General features: G+C 35.7%; 1 protein-coding gene across 3 annotated transcripts in view; it reads left to right on the top strand.

Annotated features, from left to right (window-relative positions):
* The window catches only part of LOC143244850 (uncharacterized), a 39,287-nt gene that overhangs the window by 4,868 nt on the left and 19,908 nt on the right, over nucleotides 1–14,511 (top strand). The gene's annotated exons all lie outside the window — the stretch shown is intronic.

Raw genomic sequence — 14,511 nt, 5'->3', positions numbered from 1 at the left:
CAAAGCACTAATTGTTTCCTCCAATCCTGTATGTCTTTCCTTACAGGAAACCTGTCGACACAGTCACCTTTTGGCAGTTTTCTTTTTACAGAAATGATGGGTTGTGTGATGGATAAGTGCATGGAGGGGTGGCACTGTTGGTTTATTAGCATGTGTTCACTCTGACTTTGCTACTTGACACATCCTTGGAGGCCATAGCCAGCTGTGTTGCATTGGGTCATACCATCACTGTTTGTTCTCTCTACCTGTCTCCTAGAAATACCTATGATCAGTCAGATTTTGATGCTGTCATTGAACAATTGCCATCTCCCTTTTTATTCCTGGAGGATTTTAATAGACATAATCCCCTCTGGAGAAGTACTGATATTGATGGGAGAGGTCACTCCTTAGAGCACATGCTCTTCAATCACAACCTTTCTCTTTACAATACTGGTTCTTACACTTATTTTTGTGCACCTAGTCAGTCCTTTACTGCTATTGATCTCTGAGTTTGCTTCCCTTTGCTAATCTCCTGCTTTTCATGGATGGTTGACAATAACTCATGAAGCAGTGATCATTTTCCTATAATTTTGAGAGAGACTGGCCATGATCAATGCCACCCGACCCACTTCCCCATTTGAAGCTGGATCAAGCCAATTGACTCTCTTTCACTGCTCTTGCAGAACTTGATCCTGCCATCATCTGTAAGCCATCAATAGATGACTGCATGACTTTATTATACAAGCAGCTGCTCAATGTATTCCTAAAACCTTGACACATTTTCCATAATATCCTCATCCATGGTGGAATCCTGCCTGTCACATGTCATGGAAGGCTAAAAAATGAGCCTGGAATACTTTTTATATGTATCCTAAACTCTCAAACTGCATCACGTTCAAGCAGACCAGTGCACATGTGAGATGGGTAAGACATTAAAGGCAGAAGGAGTCTTGGATTAAGTTCACAACCAGCATATCTTCTACCAACAGTTCCAAAGTCATACGAGACAAGATTTTAAAGGTCATTAGGCAATATAATTCTGTCCCCCTCTCGATCTTGCTCACTGATAGCCAGGAGCGGTTTATACCCATAGTATCGCTGATACTCTAGGTGAAAGCTTTTGCCAGGTATCTAGCACTTCTGCTTCATCCTCCACCATCTTAGCCATCAAGACTCAGGCAGAATGATCACCTCAATCCATTTGAGCAGATTATTTCTATGACTGTAATCGTTCCTTTACACTGGTGGAACTCAGCCTGGCTCTTCATCAGTCTGGCAGTACATTGGTCAGACTTCCTTCTCTTGCTATTCATCTGATTGTTTTTAACCAGATCTGGCATGAGAATGTTTTTTTCTGATGCCTGGCACTAGGCTTTTGTCTTACCTTTCTCTAGTGATATTGATATGGCATAGTTAGTAAAGTTTGTTTATAATCCTATCTCCTTGGGTTTTTAAAACTATAGTGGGAATATTAAGGTAATATAAAATGACTTAGATTCCTTAGGGTCATTCCATGTCAGATCATCCAGATTTTGGAACATTTTCCAGGTGACCCCCTCAGAATGCCTTGAAAACATTCACATGTGGTTATCTACCCATATAATAAAAAATTGCTAAAGATTGGATCAATATCTCTGTTTGATTTTTTGCAGTTTTTGATTTACAGCCCTGTAAAATTTAATTAGGTTTTTTTTTTATTTTTGGCAAATTCATTTTTGGGCAACTTTGGCTGCTTAAAGCTGCAAGAGTAATGGTGGTAGAATGCTGAAATTTGCTATACTGACTGAATTAATCTCACAGAATTCGAAAATGGTCTCAAACCAAGTTTATCTCTCTTAGGATTTGCATAGTGAAGCTGTAAAATCACCTTAAAACCCAAAATCATTAAAACATTGGTTTATTTAAGAAGCCATAGCTCCAAGACTTAATATGATACAAAGCTGAATTTTGTTTTCAAATTTCCAATAACATATCAGTTGATAAATCAGCAATTGTTGTAATTAAAAGTCTATTAGATCTCCTGTAAAAAAATGGAGTTGCTAGCAATTTTTTATGATTTAGCTAAAATAGCCCACTACAGGCCACAGTTTGACCATGTACACCATTTATTCAGCCTTTTCAGATTTTTACCATATGTTCTTACATCTCTGAATATGATCTACAAACAAAATCAGGATGGTGTTCAACCTACTTTTTGAGTTATAATTTTTTAAAGTATCCTCTGAACATAAGTTGTCTACTTGAAAAAAAAACTTCAATTCAGGTGTTACTGTGTGCATATATATCCATATAATTTTGAAATAAGTTATGAATCCCATTGAAATGTTCTAATCAGCCTTTACCATATATTCTTACATCCCTGAACATGATCTTCAAAAAATTCAAGGTTGTGTAAAATAATAAATTATCAAATTTTAAGTATCTCTGATATGTACCATTGGGCAAAGGACCACATTCAGGGCATTCAGTTCTTTCTTGTCAATCAGGAATCAGTCCTGCAGAATTGTGTAAAGTTTCATACACTTGAGCACTATGAAAATTGCAAAACTGTGGCAGGTATTAGGTCACATCATAGCTTTATTCCCCACTCTACCAACAAATTGTATTTGAGAAGGCTGTCAGTTGATGATGTGTACACAGTTGTAACTGTTGGTAGAAGCAGTGAAAGTGATGATGCAGCAGCTCAAATAGGGTCTAATGATAGTAATGACAATTATCAGCCAGGGAAATATATGGCATGCATATACGATCATGAATGGTATGTGGGAAACATAAAAAATAGATCAGATGAACATTCCAATGTGTTGGTGTCATTTATGAAGAAATCAAGAAACAAACTGTTTTCATGGCTTGCAAGGTCATGTAAAGATGAAAGCTGGGTTCCTTTCCAACATATTCTTTGTCTGATAAGTGCACCTACCGTGCAAGGCAGTAGTGCTCGCCACTATGTTCTAAGTCAAAGTGATCTCAACATAATCAAACTCATATCAGATATTTGTTCAAGCTGTCTAAACAAAGCAATGTTTACTTGATGTCGTTAAGGCTAATTTATCGCCAAAGCAGTTTTTGAAACGTTTCATTATCACGATTATTGCAGTTTGGTGTGACTATAATCTTTCTCAGTTATCCCCTGTTGTAGCACTGTGTTTTTTTGTGTCTGATTTACCTTTGTATTTATTATATTATGAATCTTAAACTCAGCCATATCTACATAACTGTAATGCATACACAATATATTTGCATTGCCATGTGATCTAACTAGTTATGCCAATAAACTTGTTCAGTAATGAATTAATTCTTTCTTGTTTCTTACAACTTCATTATTTAACATTGTAAAAGGCTGGTTAGAATATTTCAGTGGGATTCATAGTATTCTGACAGGTATTTTTCAAAATTGTATGGATATATTTGCACACAGTAACACACCTGAACCGAATTGTTTTTTTCAATAAAAACCGTATGGTCAGAGGATACTTTAAAAAAATTATAACTCAAAAAAGTAGGTTTAACACCATCCAGATTTTTTTGTAGATCATATTCAGAGATGTAAGAATATATGGTAAAAATCTGAAAAGGCTGAATACCTGGTGACATAGTCAAACTGTGGCCTGAAGTATGGCTATTTTAGCTGAATCACAAAAAGTTGCATGCAGCTAATTTTTTTTACAGGAGATCTAACAGACACTTAATTACAACAGTTGCTGATTTATCAACTGATATGTTATAGAAAATTAGAAAACAAAATTCAACTTTGTATCGTATTACACCCTTGTGCAAATTAATTGAAGCAAGACAGAAAATTACGATTTTTTCAGTTTTTTGCATTTTATTTTGAGAATCCAAAAATTACTCACAAATTATTACATGATATGACCACCTTTATTTTTCAGAAGATCATTAATCCGCTTTGGCATCGAGTCCACGAGTTAACTGCAATCTTTACTAATTTTTAGATCACTGTACCACACTTCAATTATGGCCTCAATTAGCTTATCTTTCATAGTACAGTCTTTTCCCCGAAGTCTTTCTTTGCAAATCACTCAAAGATTTTCAATAGGATTTAAGTCTGGAGAGTTTTCAGGAAGTCCAGCACCTTTATTCACATTGTAGTCATAAAATTCTTCACAACTTTCAATGAGTGGCACGGAGCAAGATCTTGCTGAAAAATGACAGATCCATCTGAAAATCTCTTTTTCAATTCTGGAACAACTCTTGTCTGCAAAATTTCAATGTACTGTGGTCCTCACATCATACTTTCTATGATATGTAAGCCTCCGACGCCATAATAGCTGAAAAAGCCTCAAAACATCTTCTTCAAGTGATGTTTTACGAACTGATTTATGTGAGATTCTCGAAGTTTCTCACCTGGAGATCTGTGAACATGCAAACTTCTTTGACCCTGTATGAAGAAATTAGTCTTGTCACTGAACAACACCTTCCTCCATTGTTCTTGCATCCAGTTCTTGTATTTCAGACCCCATTGATACTGGTTTTTCTTCATTGAGTTGGTAAGAAGTTTTTTAACTGGTTTCCTGCCCTTCTAATGCAATTTTAAATGACATAATATTCCTCAAAATTTTGTCATATATCCCAAAAATAGATCAACCATATTGCAAAACAAACTAATGATGCTGTCTGTGTGAAAAAATGACTATTAAAGGAAATCAGTGGGTCCAGCAAGCCTACACTGGCCGCCATACTGAAAATATTGTAAAATGATCATTTGTTTCAATTAATTTGCACAAGAGTGTAAGTCTTAGAGCTATGGCTTATTACATAAGCCAATGTATTTTATGATTTGGGGTTTTCAGGTGATTTTACTGCCTCACTATGCAAATCATAAGAGAGATAAACTTGGTTTGAGACCATTTTTGAATTCTGTGAGAGTAATTCAGTCAGTGTAGCAAATTTCAGCCTTCTACCACCATTACTCTTGCAGCTTTAAACAACCAAAGTTGCCCGACAGTGAATTCCCCAAAAATAAAAAAAATTAACTAAATTTTACAGGGCTATAAATCAGAAACTATTAGAGATATTGATCTAATCTTTGGGAGTTTTTCATTATAGGGGTAGATGAGCACATGTGAATTTTTTCAAGGCATTCTGTGGGGGTCACCTGCAGTCTTTTGGATGATTTGACTTGGAATGACCTTTTAGTAAGTTGGACAAGTATTTAGAAAAATGACCTTTGATTACATTAAGTCAAGGTAATGCATTTAGGTTATCATAATTTGGATTTTTCCTTTAACTGTTATTTTTATGGGGATAGGTAAATAACTTGTTTTTTTTAGTTTTTTAAAAAAAAAAAGAGGAAGAAGTGGACTTTATAAAGTTTACAGTAAGATTATTCAGGGGATTTGTAGGGAAAGGCTTCTGATTTCTTTGTGATATATTCTGAAGATAAGATGTGAGGACAAGTTTAAGATTTATAAAAGACAGGTAATTTCTAGCTGAGTCAGTTTTACTTTTCTAACAAGGTGATTGGCTTTTGGTACCAGTTGCTATCAACAGTAGTGGAGGCCAGAACTTCACAGGAATTTTAGAGGAAAATCAACAATCTCCTGAAATATAAAAGGATGACCTTAAATGCATTTTTAAGGGTACTTGTGTAAGGACAGACTTGAAGTACCAATTAATTCTCTAAATTAACATATGTATGTTATAAATTCATATTAAAGTTATGAGTTTAGGGAAGACATAATTTAAATAATCATCCTGTTCTTTCAAAAAATGTATAAAATATGTGATACCAAGATTACAATTTTTTGCTGAATTTAAAGTGTACAAGTCCATAAATGCAGGTACTTTTTTGCTTTTGTTACAAGTTATAATGGTTGCTAGAATTAAACTGGGGTTTTACATTAAAATTATTTCCAATATCTTACATTACCTCCACTTATGTAAATAGCTATTCTCATTCAGTGCTACTCTCTATATGCAAAAAAAAAGTTCCTCATGCCACAAGCCTTGATGTCCCACATACCTTACAATTTCAAATATTACAACCCTCCACCAGTTACACTGGGACAGACTCACTCTCTTGACACACAACTCCCTCTTTTTTGATTCTTTTGGTTGTTGTTGTTGTTGTTTTAGAATTAAGCACAAAGCTACAAAATGTGCTGTCTGTGCTTTGCTCACCACAGGTATCGAAACCCGGTTTTTAGCATTGTAAGTCTGCAGACATACAGCTGAGCCACTGGGGGATGATTCTTTTGGACTGTCATTTTCCATTTGGCAGTACTTCTGTCAAGACATTTTTTTGTTGAGCTCTTTAAATTTGTCCAAACTGAATTTTTTTGTTTTTTAACAGGTAATGATTTTTCAGATGACTTATTTTCTCAGTTTTTATTTTTTTTTATCATCAGACAGTTATGTTTGATTTTTATTTTTTACACAATGAATTCTGAAGTTTGCATTACCACTTTGAAGGTAATACCTTCTATTAACACACTCCCACAGGCTACAGGTTGAAGGGACTTGTTTTTGGATTTATCAGCTATCATTCACCATGACACCATGAAATTGATCATTATATGAATCAATATGCTTCTCCTAATCTTGCTTCTTTTCCTCCTGAACATGCCAAACCTGTTTGGGATGAAGAGGATTTTGAGAGATTTTTTTCCTCACCTGATTTTGCTGTGTCTTCCTGTCCCCCTACTGCAGAATCAGCTAGACCTAATACAGCTCTTTTAGACATGATTTCTCAAGTATGTTCTATTTTATTAATTTTTCCAACTTCATATGATCTCCCTTCTTTGTAACATTGTACCTCTTCCTCTTAATATATAGTTTCTCTCTTCCCTGGATATTAGGGTTCATGCTGAATATTTTGTTTTTCAGATGATTAAGGATGCCAGCATGCCTTGACTTACAATTAAGATGAATGTCCGGTTCTTAATTTTCAACAATTAGAATGATTTTGCAGACCTTGATCATCCTGTTTGTTTAGCTGATGCCAAATTTTCTCACCTTCATCTTACTCTATTGATTCTCCTCCTGCACTTATCTACTATCCACCCTTTTACTGAGGCAGTTCATGGGGATTGTGTATGTTTGTTGTGGGATTACCTCTTCCAGATTATCTTCATGTTAGCATGTTTGTCTTCTTTGGCTATAGTCTTACATACATGGTTTTTCTGTTGTTGGGATCTCCTGTCAATCATCCTTCTCCAGGTCTTTATTCCAGGCTATTTGTCATAACCAAGAGAACTGGAAATTGACAACCTATGATCAATGCATGTTGCCTCAATAAATTTTTTTTATTCTACCCCATTTTACAATAGTCTTTTTGTATCATCGGATGGGCTTTTTTTCCAGGTTTCTGGATGATCAAGATAGAAGTCATGAATGCTTACCTCCATATCCCAATATTTTGTAAGTTGAGATTCCATCTTCAGTTTGTTCATCTCAGGTTATTTTATCAATTTTGCACTCTGCCCTTCAGACTTGCTTTAGCCCTCTGTCATTTATCTAGTGGTCAAGGCATTCATGTGACATTTACATGCTTGGGGATTGTGCTTCTATCATTACATGGATGACTAGCTTCTGTTATTTTGTTTCTAACAGAAATATGCTCAATACACTTATCTGCTACTCCTGGAGACAGCCCATGTGGGCTGGTTAGTCATTCCTTATATCTATCGAATATCTTGTCCACTTGGGTGTCTTTTTCAACACTCATCTCAGCCAAGCCCATTCTTGTCTTCCTCGACTTCTTTTATGGCGATTTCAGTTCTTCATGATCTTACAGCTCTCTCCTTACAATTCTTTAGGTTCTTTTGCTTTTGTATATGTGGTATTCCATGGCAGCTCTTATTCTTTTTGGTTGAGCAAATATGCTGTTTCTTCAATGGACTCTGGAATCTTCTGCAAGATACACTTCCCTTGTACATCTACATTGATGGTTGGACAAGGCTCACATGTTGGTGGGTGGTCTGCTTTCTCTCTCCAGTTCGAATCTGCATATATTCATGGATGCTTCCCATCAGGGCTGGGAGTTGTGGGTTGATTAGTATGAAACTTCAGGTCATTGGTCTCTGACCAAAAAATGTTACTATATCAACATCCTGGAGCTTCTGTTTGAGTATCATGCTTTGGATAATTTTCTTCATTTTGCTAAAAATCTGGTTGTGATCAATTCTGACACTTCTACAGTAGTAGCTTATCTCAATCACCAAGATATCACCCATTCTTGTTCCCTTTGTGGTGAGACTTTGGATCTTCATTTTTGTGCCCACACACTCAGTATTCATATACTTGCTTGTCATGTTCAAGGTGTGTTAAATTTTGCTGCTGATTATCTTTCTTGTCCAGATAAAATTTATTTAATAGAGTCGTCTTTCGATCCTCACATTTTTCATGGCTATACCTTAAATGGGGTACTTCTTGCCTGGATGCATTTGCCTTAACCCTCTATACCAAATTACATCTGGTTTGGTCATTGGTTCCACATCCTTGTACTCTAGGTATTGATGCTTTCAGTCAAGATTGTACCAACAAATACCTGTATTTTCTCCTTCACAGGGTGATTTTGATCATTTATGGAACACCATGTCTAGTCTTTCTGGCTGCTCCTTACTGGCTTGCACAATGGTGGTTCCCAAGGCTGATTCAGTTCCAGTCTGCCTGCCTCTCCTTCACCTCTTCTTCTTATTCAATCCCTTCATCATCAGTTTTAGTCACCAGCATATCATTCAGCTTTACGTATCTTCTATTTTCACAACTGATTTTTATCTGTTCCTTGGTCAAGAAATCTGATTTTTCCCAGCAGGTTATTTTTTTTAACATGGTTCATTCACAATGTTTATCAATGTCAGTGGAACATTTTCTGTCATTGGCTGTTGGATCAGGAAATTTCATCTGCTAGTTCATTGTTCCTCATATTACAGATTTCTTTACTTGGCTTTTTGATCTGGGGTCTTCAGTCTTCAAGATCACAGGTTATTGTGCTGCCTTATTCCACATTTTTCATTTTTCCCTGTATTATAACATTTTTACTTCTTCTATCCTAGCCCTCTTCCAACTTGACATTCTGTCCTTCTGGGTTGGGATGTTAATGTGATTATTCACTGTCTCCATTTGAATCACCATTTTCGTGCTCAATTTTTTAACTTTACTATCAAGACTTATTTTCTTCTTTTAGCCTGTGGATGTCATAATTGAGATTTATTTGCTATCAGCATTTCATATAGTCTCTATCATTCCACATGTATTCTCCTTTATCTGGAGATCTTTCCTTCCAAGAACTTCTACAGCTAATGAGAGTAATTTCTCCTTTTTCCTAATTTCCATTTCTTCCACTTTCCACTTTATCTTAATCAGATAGGCTACTATCTTTAGTTCATGCTTTTCATTGTTATGTTGCCTGCACTGCTTCTTACTGTGGTGCCTGTTTCCACCTGTTCATTCCTTGGTAGACATCGTCTGTTTGTGACTTTTTTCCTTCTATCCTGACATGTTGGGTTCTGGTTTTAATTCAATTGACCTACTCTTCCTTAATGCCTTCTTCCCATAATTTGTTTCTGGTGTCTCCTCATTAGATTAGGCATCTTACCTTTTCCCTGGCATCTTATCTGCATTGTCTTTTGGAGGATATTCATTAAGTGGGCATGTGAACTGCTCTGCATACTTTTACCTCAACCATCTGAATCATGTTACTGTTTTTACCTGTTCAGGTCTTTCATATGTTGACATTCTTCAGATTTCAGTAACTGGGTAAGTTGTGCATATGGACTACTGCTCATATCTTCATATCTCACAATTTGCATTGGATAACTGTATCTTCATCTTTATCGTCTTCCTCCTGTAGCCACTCTTCAGACTCTGGTGAGACTGGGTAGGTTATCTTTTATATGTATATATCTTATTTTTCAGGAGCTTTTTCTTTTTTTTTTTTTTGTTACTGTCAGGATCATTCTCTGTAGTGAATAGTGTTGGACCAGGTATAATTCTCATAGTCAAATCTTCACTGCCAGGTCATGTTGACTGCTTACTTTTAATTTCCATAACCATAAAACACTCACTATTGAAATGGGGTGTTCCACAAAAATGCTTATGGGTTTGTTCTTGTGATATATTTGTTTCACTAATGTGCCTTTTCCAGACCATATTCATTTCTGGGTAAAATGGAAGAGGATAGCTGCTGATCCCAGCCATGGTTTAGATGAAATCAGGTATTTGCTGCTTTTCAAAGTAAGGTTTTTATGGTCTCCTATTGCACTGTTTTCAGTCCCTCTACTTAACTAAAGGATTTATGTATGGCCCCTTTTCTTGGGTGGTATGTTTTCAACCATGTACTTAAGGCTTTGGAATCGTGTGTGAAATTCTGTATATAAGTTAACTTTTCCTCAGTGGTAGTTTATTTGTCACAGTTGAAATTATGACATGGCTTTAATCCTGTTTCCCACACTAGTCTTTCTCAGCCCTTACCTGTTCCTTCATCTATGGTTCTTGCATCTTTATGCCACAAAAGTTGGCACAATGCCAACAGTACCAGTGATAGCCAATGAGTTCCAGTATAGTGAGAACTAGGTTGTGCAAATTTATTCCCTTTGCCAATCTTTAGTTACAAATCAGTGGGTTTTTGGGGTTGTATCAGAGGAACTTGTCCTCTACTTTCTCAACCCTTCCTAACAGAGGTGGTAAGAGACATTTTGTTGCAACAGGCCATGAAATTTGTTACGTTCTTCTGATTGCGCCTTATTGGCTTGCTCAGCTGTGGTTTCTGTGGCTTCTCCAGCCTCAGTTTACCCTTCTTGTATCTCTTTCTTGTCAAACTTCAGTCTCTGCTGTTTCATCTAGTTCTTCTTGTCTTTCATCTTCATGCCTGCTTTTTATTTAACCCTTGGCAAGGAGCTTCATTTCTATCTCATTCTATTTGGTATTCCCTCATGAAGGTTTATCAATATAAATATAAAGTTTTTCTGCCATTGGCCTGTATGTTTAACACTGATTGACCCACTTTTTCTTGTATTGTGGATTTTTCTTACTTGGCTTTTCATTCATGGATCTTCTGTTTCCAGTCACAGGTTATCAAGCAGCCTTGTTTCCCACCTTTCATTTTTCCCAATACCTTGGATACCTATGTCTACCCTGTTGTTATAGTCCTTCCAGATTCATTGTCCACTGAAGTTGTCTGTCCTTTAGACTGGGATGTATAGGGTGGTTCTTCACTGATTAATTTGCCTCAGTTGAAATTAATTTTCAAGTGTTCCTTGTTTCACCTTTTCCTTAATATTATCCTACACAATATCATAATGTTATTTTATGTATATTCTCATTTATGCAGATCATTCTCTGCTCTGAAAGACTTTGGTGGCCAGGGAGAGTAAGTCCTCCTCTTTGCTTATTTGTTTTTCATCCATTTCCTGCTTTATTTTAGGCTTGATCCAGTTAAACTTTTATGTCCTGTGTGTGCTCTTTGCTGTTATGTCACCTCTACAGCTTCCTTGTATAGTGGCAGTTCACACCTTTTTATTCCATGGCAGCTATCCTCTTCATGATGTTTCTCTATCATTCCTCACCAGTTGGGTTTGGCTTTTTATTTGATTGGCTTATTCCTCTTTATTTTCTTCCTATTGTACTTTATTCTAGATGTCTTTTCATCATTTCTGGTGCCTTACTCTTTCCCTGGTGTCTTATCTTTGTTGTGTATTGGAGAAAATTCTTCAATCAGGCATGTGAACTACTATTAATACAGTTGTTTCTCACTATTTGTAAATTATCGTGGTTTCTTCCACTTTAGGTAGTTGTCTTCCACATGTATTCCTTCTTCAAACTTCAGTGGATCTTTACCTAAGTAAATTATGCACTATTATTGTGATTTATTTTATTTTCAGGGACCTTCTTTTGCTTTGTATTATTACTCATTATTTGTATCCTGCTTTGTTGATAGTTTTGACACACCAAGTATTCTCAGCCCCTCAAATTTGCACTGTCAAGCATGTAGACTTGCATACTGTAATGCCATAGCCACACAATGCATACTGTAGAGGTGAAGTATTTTAGAATAATACTTGTAGATCTATTCTCACAATAGAATTTCTTCATAACTTTGTACATCCCAGACTGTACCTACCCATGGACAACATAGGTAAAGCAGAAGGGGACAGCTGACTTTCCCTGCCATACCTTGTATTCAATAAATTGGCATGGTCTGCTTTTAAAAACAAAGTTGCATTGTCAATCATTTCACTGTTTCAGGAGTTGTTCCTCTGGACTCTTAACCCCATTTTACTCCCCTTTTCTTGTAGTGGAGTTTGAGAGTCCTTCTTACTTTCCAGTTCTGAGCTGCTGGAGTGGTTGACTGTTGAGACATCCTCCTGAATGGGTTAATGAAATACTAACAAAATATAGAAATGATTATAGAACTATTCGATTGAGCGTAATAGCAGTGATGTTCTGCTGGTGTAGGTGACTTGATATTCTCCAGGCTGAAACATAAAAACAATTTGTTTTGTAGTGTGACATTAAAATTGCAGTTCACCCCTTTGATTGGGACCCCTCATCCTACCATCACCACATAAATGTCAGTTCCCTGTGGCTAGGTTTTGGATTTAGAGTAGAACCAATCAAGATAAGTCCTTACATATGCATTACAAATGTCAACATTTTTCCCTTATTTACACTCTATGGTGTTTTGGGTTATTGTGGAGGTAATAGCAGATTTTTACAGTTCTTTTCCCTCCACTATCCATCAGTGTTTTTTATTCTAAGGATGTTAATGTGCTTGGAGTAGTTGTAGTCGATTTCATTTCTGAGTGAAAAGGTTTACGTTATGTAGACATCTTTTTGATACCGAACATTGGGTTCTCAAATCAATTTATTAACTTATCATATTCACATTCAGGAAATGATTCCCTTTGACTAATGAAATTGAGGTGGAGATGGTATGGTCCTCTTTCATATCCCCACTAGATGTCAGTTCCCAATGGTATGAGTTTTGTATTGTAGTCAACTTGCCAATGGTGTGATTCTCCTTCCTATCCCACAGAGATGTCGGTACCCAGAGGCTTTGGTTTTGTTGTAGTTGATTTACCAACAGTGTGGTCTTCATTCTACCCCCATGTGGATGTCAGTTTGCAGTAGCATGAGTCTTGGGTGTAGTTGACATGCTGCATGCAGTCTGTCATGCCATAGTAATTCTACACCTAGAGGTATATCCTTTACATTTTACCTACTTTTATAATTTCTGGGATTGAGTTTCATAAATTTTACTTGGTTTAGATCGTACTCTGGCCATAATTCTCTCCCAGTAGGATGTGCTCCTCTGTTTTCTGCTCATATACAAGACATTTCTTTCTGATAGCAAAAAGTATATGTGGTTCAGATTTGGTACAATTTTTTCTATCAGATCTTAAAATATGATTGTCTCATTTTAGGGAGTGTAATTTGGAAGCTTCTTTCTTTCCTTTGCACTAGGTCTCTCCATCTATTGCATGTGGGATTCTAGCTATTTATATGAAAGAGAGAATTTACTGTATTGGAAACTATAAATTTCCCATACTGAAAATGTATTTTCAGTAGGTACTTATTTTTACAAGTTTTTTTTTATGTCGTATCTTGTCTAATGATTTCTGAAAAACCAAATGCTCTAAATCTACACCCTTAACCTCATTTACATAAGCAGTAACATTTTTAAAGAATGTCAAAATATTTGTAAGAAGGGATTTTCTCTTAGTGAAACCATGTTGATTATCCAACAAATTACAAAATTGTTTAAAACACTTTTTAAAGTGTTTTTAACAACTAGAGTCAATAATTATTGAGGAAGTTTTTATCATTTCCCTTAAAATGAGAAGTAATGTTATCCATCCTCTAGCACCCATTTTCTATTCAAACACCTAAAAAGAAAATTCTAACAAGTGACTCTCATTTATAATCCTAACCTTCTCAAAAACCATTGAGGTAATATTATCTTTAAATGTCACAAGTTTTTTCTGAACAAGCTCAATATTAATGTGATCAGTTTGTTTGATCTTGTTTCCATCTATAAACTGTTCAGAAGAATATTGCTTAGATCTTTGTTAGTAAAAATGTTTTGTTGATATCTAGGTTAAAGCATGTAAAGTTCTGAAACTGTGCTTTCTTATTACTTAAACTCAAACAGTATAAGGCAAGCAGTTAGGAGTATTTATGGAGTTAACATTACACAAATGTCACATGAACAGATCACATTTCTGAAGCTGAGGTTAATCAACAACACTGAGCAAAAGTAAAGTAATTAAAATGTGATCAGTTATATATAGGACTTTTTATAATAATTAAGCTTAAAGATATGTTCATTGTTTGAGGTCTACAATAATTTATTTTGTTATTCTAAGTGTTTCAAAACAATACTCTTTGTTTTTAAGTCCTGAAATTTTTTTGGGATCTTTCAGTTGTAGGTTTGTTTGAAAATCTAACTTGCTCAACTTACTCTCTTCTTTGATAATGGTTTCAGTTGATAAAATATTCATTTCTGCTGCAGAGCTAATTACTGTATTTTATATCTTCAGAATTACACATTTTAACAGTACCGTTATCTAC

The sequence above is a fragment of the Tachypleus tridentatus genome, chromosome 1 (genome assembly GCF_004210375.1).
Source record: "Tachypleus tridentatus isolate NWPU-2018 chromosome 1, ASM421037v1, whole genome shotgun sequence".
Lineage (NCBI taxonomy): Eukaryota > Metazoa > Arthropoda > Merostomata > Xiphosura > Limulidae > Tachypleus > Tachypleus tridentatus.
The sequence above is the reverse complement of the archived record's forward strand: the minus strand, read 5'-3'. Positions and strand labels throughout refer to the sequence as shown.